The 7,307-nt window shown below is 38.1% G+C and overlaps 1 long non-coding RNA gene across 2 annotated transcripts in view; it reads left to right on the top strand.

Moving 5' to 3' along the window:
* Positions 1-5,857: 5,857 nt before the first annotated feature.
* The window catches only part of LOC127735671 (uncharacterized), a 28,519-nt gene continuing 27,069 nt past the window's right edge, over positions 5,858-7,307 (top strand). The window contains exon 1 of one of the 2 annotated variants that reach the window (XR_007998557.1): positions 5,858-7,276. This is a non-coding gene — a long non-coding RNA (uncharacterized LOC127735671). Of the gene's footprint in view, positions 7,306-7,307 lie in introns of both variants that reach the window. The other variant, XR_007998558.1, reaches the window with a different exon arrangement.

Raw genomic sequence — 7,307 nt, 5'->3', positions numbered from 1 at the left:
GGCGAGAGAGTCGGGGTACCGGGTATGTAATATAGTCCGAATTAAGTATTGCCGGCTGGCCAAACTAAAAGATTCTCCACGTTGGCCACAATACAAGAGGTAAAATAAAAATTGACCCTAAAATGGCCCTTAGCATTTATGCCCTTGAATCATACGAGCTTTTTCTATTGGGTGAAGAGTGGGGTACCTGGTTTGTCACATAGTTTGACTTAACTTTTGCCGCCTAGCCAAACTAAGAGATTCTCCACGTTGACCATGGTACCAGAGGTAGAAGTAGAGATTGCCTCAAAATTGCCACTATTACTGATGCTCTATACCAGTACACTTTGCAAGCATACGGTGAACAAAAGGGGGTACCTTATATATATTACATAGTCCAATTTATTTATTACCGGCTGGCCAAACTAAGAGATTATTTACGTTAACCATGATACCAGGGGTAAAAGTATACATTGCCTCTAAAATGGCTCACAGCACTGATGCTCTAGACCATTACGAGCTTTAAGCATAGAGTTGGGGGTACCTGGTTTGTCACATAGTCCGGCTATTGCCGGCTGATCAAACTAAGAGATTCATCACGTTGGAAATGATACCAGCGGTAGAAGAAGCCAATGTCTCTAAAATGACCCATATGACTTATGCCTAGACCCGTACGAAGTTTTTTTTAGCTTGTAGGGATCCTGGTATCCCAGTATGTCACATAGTTCGACTTAAGTATTGCCGGCTGGCCAAACTAAGAGATACGTCACGTTGGCTATGATACAAGAGGCAGAAGAAGACATTGCGTTTAAAATGGCCCATAGTGTTTATGGTTAGACCCATACGAGATTTTCAGCTTGTGGGGGGGGGGGGTCCTGGTATCCTTGTATCCTCACATTATCTTACCTCCTATACATTTCTAGGAATATGATTGGTTAAAGTTAATAGCAACCGCGTGGAGACCGTGTATATTCCATATTGGGTTAGTAGGCGAAGCTTATTTCAATACACGATTAGTAGTAGTGTTATGTCCCTTTATAAAAACAACATGGTGTTGAGAAAAAATCTAAAAGGTTTCCACAGACGAAGGAATTGACGATGAACGATTGATATAAATTCATAAAACACATTTAAAGCTAACAAGTTATTATTTTTAGCATTTGCTTTTGAATAGACCAATGAAAGAAGTTTCTTAATACTAACAGTATTGAAGACTTGATCACTTTGATATATGGGGTCAGTAAATTCAATATATGGAATTTACTGATCCCATATATATCATATAAGGTCACTAGCACACTATGCAACAAATATATTCCGACTTAGTATTAATGCCGGCTGGCCAAACTAAGAGTCGTCACGTTGGCCATGATACAAGAGGTAGAAGATGACGACATAGCATCTAAAATGGCCATAAGCATTTATGCCTAGACCCGTACGAGTTTGTCAGCAGGTTTTTTTTTTTTTTAGCGGGAGGGGGTGGGTGTCCTGATGTTCTGATGTCACATTGTCCGACTTCACTATTACCAGCTAACCAAACTAAGAGATTATTCACGTTAACCATGATACCAGGGATAAAAGTATACATTGCCTCTAAAATAGCTCACAGCACTGATGCTCTAGACCCGTACGAGCTTTAAGCATAGGGTCGGGGGTACCTGGTTTGTCACATAGTCCGTTTATTGCCTGCTAGCCAAACTAAGAGATTCATCACGTTGGAAATGATACCAGCGGTAGAAGAAGCCAATGTCTCTAAAATGACCCATATGACTTATGCCTAGACCCGTACGAAGTTTTTTTTAGCTTGTAGGGATCCTGGTATCCCAGTATGTCACATAGTTCGACTTAAGTATTGCCGGCTGGCCAAACTAAGAGATACGTCACGTTGGCTATGATACAAGAGGCAGAAGAAGACATTGCGTTTAAAATGGCCCATAGTGTTTATGGCTAGACCCATACGAGATTTTCAGCTTGTATGGGGGGGGATGGGGGGGGGGGGGGGTCCTGGTATCCTTGTATCCTCACATTATCTTACCTCCTGTACATTTCTAGGAATATGATTGGTTAAAGTTAATAGCAACCGCGTGGAGACCGTGTATATTCCATATTGGGTTAGTAGGCGGAGCTTATTTCAATACACGATTAGTAGTAGTGTTACGTCCCTTTATAAAAACAACATGGTGTTGAGAACAAATCTAAAAGGTTTCCACAGACGAAGAAATTGACGATGAACGATTGAAATAAATTCATAAAACACATTTAATGCTAACAAGTTATTATTTTTAGCATTTGCTTTTGAATAGACCAATGGAAGAAGGTTCTTGATACTAACAGTATTGAAGACTTGATCACTTTGATATATGGGGTCAGTAAATTCAATATATGGAATTTACTGATCCCATATATATCATATAAGGTCACTAGCACACTATGCAACAAATATATTCCGACTTAGTACTAATGCCGGCTGGCCAAACTAAGAGTCGTCACGTTGGCCATGATACAAGAGGTAGAAGATGACGACATAGCATCTAAAATGGCCATAAGCATTTATGCCTAGACCCGTACGAGTTTGTCAGCAGGTTTTTTTTTTTTAGCGGGAGGGGGTGGGTGTCCTGATGTTCTGATGTCACATTTTCCGACATAACTATTACCAGCTAGCCAAACTAAGAGATTATTAACGTTAACCATGATACCAGGGATAAAAGTATACATTGCCTCTAAAATAGCTCACAGCACTGATGCTCTAGACCCGTACGAGCTTTAAGCATAGGGTCGGGGGTACCTGGTTTGTCACATAGTCCGGCTATTGCCTGCTAGCCAAACTAAGAGATTCATCACGTTGGCAATGATACCAGCGGTAGAAGAAGACAATGCCTCTAAAATGACCCATATGACTAATACCTAGACCCGGACGAATTTTTTAACTTGTAAGGGTCCTGGTATCCCAGCATGTCACTTAGTTCGACTTAAGTATTGCCGGCTGGCCAAACTAAGAGATATGTCACGTTGGCCATAATAAAAAAAGGCAGAAGACATTGGGTCTAAAATGGCCAGGAGTGTTTATGGCTAGACCCGTACGAGATTTTCAGCTTGTGAAAAGGGGGGGGGTCCTGGTATCCTTGTATCCTCACATTATCTTACCTCCTATATATTTCTAGGAATATGATTGGTTAAAAGCAACCGCGTGGAGACCATGTATATTCCATATTGGGTTAGTAGGCGGAGCTTATTTCAATACACGACTAGTAGTGGTGTTACGTCCCTTTATAAAAACAACACGGTGTTGAGGGAAAATCTAAAAGGTTTCAACAGACGAAGAAATTGACGGTGAACGATTGAAATCAATTCATAAAACACATTTAAAGCTGACAAGTTGTTATTTTTGGCATTTGCTTTTGTATAGACCAATGGAAGAAGGTTCTTATATTAATACTAACGGTATTGAAGACTTGATCACTTTGACATATATGGGGTCAGTAAATTCAATATGGGGATTCACTGACCCCATATATATCATATTAGGTCACTAGCACACTATGCAACAAATATAATCCGACTTAGTACTTATGCCGGCTAGCCAAACTAAGAGAGTCGTCACGTTGGCCATAATACAAGAGGTAGACGATGACGACATTGCATCTAAAATGGCCATAAGCATTTATGCCTAGACCCGTACGAGTTTGTCAGCAGGGGTTTTTTTTGGGGGGGAGGGGGTGGATGTCACATTGTCCGACCTAACTATTGCCAGCTGGCCAAACTAAGAGATTATTAACGTTAACCATGATACCAGGAGTAAAAGTATATATTGCCTCTATAATGGCTCACAGCACTGCTGCTCAAGACCCGTACGAGTTTAAAGCATAGGGTTGGGGTACTTGGTTTGTCACATAGTCCGACTATTGCCGCTGATCAAACTAAGAGATGTATCACGTTGGCAATGATTCCAGCGGTAAAAGAAACAAATGCCTCTTAAATGACCCATAGGACTTATGCCTAGACCCGTACGAGATTTTCACTTGTCGGGGTCCTGGTATCCTAGTATGTCACGTAGTTCGACTTAAGTATTGCCGGCTGGCCAAACTAAGAGATACGTCACGTTGGCCAAAATACAAGAGGTAGAAGAAGACATTGCCTCTAAGTTGGCTCATAGCGTTTATGTCTAGACCCGTACGAGATTTTCAGCTTGTCAGGGTCCTTGTATCCTAGTATGTCACGTAGTCCGACTTAAGTATTGCCGGCTGGCCAAACTAAGAGATACGTCACGTTGGCCATAATACAAGAGGTAGGAGAAGACATTGCCTCTAAAATGGCCCATAGTGTTTATGGCTAGACCCGTACAAGATTTTCAGCTTGTGTGGGTCCTGGTATCCTTGTATGTCACATAGTCCGACTTAACTAATGCCGTTTGGCCAAACTAAGAGAGTCGTCACGTTGGCCATGATACAAGAGGTAGAAGAAGACGACATTGCCTCTAAAATGGCCATTATCATTTATGCCGAGACCCGTTTGTCAACAGGTTTGTTTTGTTTTGTTTTTTTGAGGAGGGGGGGGGGGGGGAGTCCTGATATTCTGATGCACATTGTCCAACTGAACTATTGCCGGCTGTACAAACCTATAGATTATTCACGTTGGTCATGGTACCAGATGTTACTGCTAACTGTCTCATGGTACATATGCCCTAAACCCGTACGACTTTGTCAGCATAGGGTGGGGGTAATTGGTTTTATCTTTAGTCTGAACTGTTAAATATCGTTGAAAACAATTGTATGTAATATGAGAACTGTATAACTCTGAAAGTGATTTAAAACCAGTAAAAAATCACGTCGGCATGTAAGAGAATTTAATAAGAACCATTTTGTAATCTTATATGGAATGTGTCTTTACTAAGAAGCATCTGTAGATTGTATTTTTGGTTCAGCTTAATGTTTAAATATAAAAGGCTTTTCATTGATGTTTCAATTGGCATTTTTTATAATTTACCGAAAAATATTTGTAAACTATCGGTTTACGTAAGCGTTCCCTTTTTATAATTGATTAAGTAAACGCAGACCTCGAAGAAGACACCCGTTGAGTTAAGAATTTATTGTTATTTGTAGAAATATCAAATATAATCAGCAAACATTATTTTATCCTTATAATTGATATTTTCTTACAACACTTCATCGAACCCAGGTCATCTCATGTATATTATTGCAGGTTGCCCTAGTGAATAGTAAGCGGCCGACTGTTATCGCCGGTTAGCTTCACAATAGTCATTCATGTTTACCGGTTTCTATGCAGGCTCATTTTTGGGGGCCGGCAAAGCCGTCGAAAATTTACTTTCGATTTCGTTCATAACAATTCTTAATTTTGAGTAGGATATTCATTTCATCCTGTTTTCGACATGATAGGTTATGTTCAGTTACCACTTCCTCTTGGTCAGCTTATTCATTCCATTACTTATTATCAGTTCTAACTAGTTAAAATTCCCCAACCGAAATAAAAATAAATATACTAGTCAACAAAAGAAACGATACACAAGTTTGAACTATAATTTATCATAAAATATAATAAATAGGAAAATCTTTTAAATTATCCTATGAAAAACATTCATGTACAAAGCAAATGCATATGATTAAAAGAATATGACCAAATTAGTAAGTTACAAAATACCGAGTTATTGAACACAGGGGTCAAATTTATTTTGCAGAAAAGTCGGCACTTAATTTCGAAGATGATAATTAAGTATTCAAATATCTGCAAAGGCATTCAAAATTTTAAACAGACCATGTTTATGTTTAAAAGTTTAAAGTTCTAACACTGATTTTTTTTAATTTTTGGGTTAAAATACGATTTTTGCCTTGGTTTTGATGAGAAAAATAACACTATGTAACTAGTATCTCAATTGTTTGTAAAACAATTGAAAGGTCTTTCCTGCAAAAGTGATGTTTTTGTAATGTACTCTTTAAGACCTTTCATTTGATATACGACAAGCATACCTTCTGAAACTTTTCGCTTTTTACACTTAATGACCCCATCCACCTAATTTTCGAGATCGGAAGTATGATATATGTAATGTAGACTTGATGATCTTTCATTTGATATGCAACAACACCATCTTCTAGAAAGTTTGATTTTTGCACTTAATAACCCCATCCAACTAGTTTTTGGAGAACAGGAGTTTGATATTTGAAATGTACACGTTATGACCTTTCATTTGATATACAACAACCTTATCTTAAAAGAAAATTTATGTTTTGCACTCAATGACCCCACCCAACCCATTTTTTGGGGACGTCAGTTTGATATTTGAGATGTACGCTTTATGGACTTTCATTTGATATGCGACAACCTAACCATCTGAGAAGTTTGAAATTTTTGCACTTAATGACCCAACCCTTCCCACTGGGATGAAAAAGGAGTTTGAAATTTTCATTTTTGAGTTGAGCTCATTTAGACGTTCAATTTGATATACATAATGACCGCATTTGGCAAAGAGCCAAAAATGATGCAATATCAATTATATAAATAAAACTTATGAAACTTACAAAGTCAATGTAAAAGATGAAAATTTCAAATTGATTTTTTTCTTTAGTTTTTCATTGAAAGTTTTTGGTAATTAGTCAAACATATTCCCATCTTACACTCTTCAATTTCTGAAAATTTCAGGCGCAAAGCTGTTGTTGATTCAGAAATACATGCCTCCGCTCGCAAAATTTTAAACTGCATTATCTCTTAAACGACAACAGATATCTCAAATCTGTTAAATGATAAATGATATGCAGTTGAAGTACAACATTGTAGAAAAAAATTTGGGACAATTCCAATGTTCATCAAGGTCACAATGAATCATCAAATATATGATGCAATACCAAACTTGAGAACCAGAAGTCGTAGAGACATGGGACTACCACCATTCAACTCAGGACCACTTGACCTTTCAAATGTCACAAGGTCAAGGTCATAGTACACATTGAAGGTCAAGGTTAAATTTCATCATGACCTGGCATTGACCTCAAATTGAAGGTCTTGAATTACTGATCATATTTGCAGTTTATAGTAGGTTGTTATATGTTACCATTTAAAATATATTCACACAATACTATACTTTTAAGAATTATCTTGATGTAACTTTTGAACAGACGGTCGGACATGTTTGAGCTTAATGTATAAAATGTAGAGCTTGTCGAGAGGAACATTTTATACACAGTATGTATGCAGCAAACTCCTATCGTTTTCATAATATGCAAGCTTGAAATTGCAGCGTAATTTTTTTTCGCACTCGGTGACCTTTGACCTTGGGTGCAAATTAAAGGTCACATGAATTAAAGATTATTGGTGAAGGT

The sequence above is a fragment of the Mytilus californianus genome, unplaced genomic scaffold (assembly GCF_021869535.1).
Source record: "Mytilus californianus isolate M0D057914Y unplaced genomic scaffold, xbMytCali1.0.p SCAF_1, whole genome shotgun sequence".
In the NCBI taxonomy this organism is placed as follows: Eukaryota; Metazoa; Mollusca; class Bivalvia; order Mytilida; family Mytilidae; genus Mytilus; species Mytilus californianus.
This window is presented reverse-complemented; position numbering and strand designations above follow the sequence as displayed.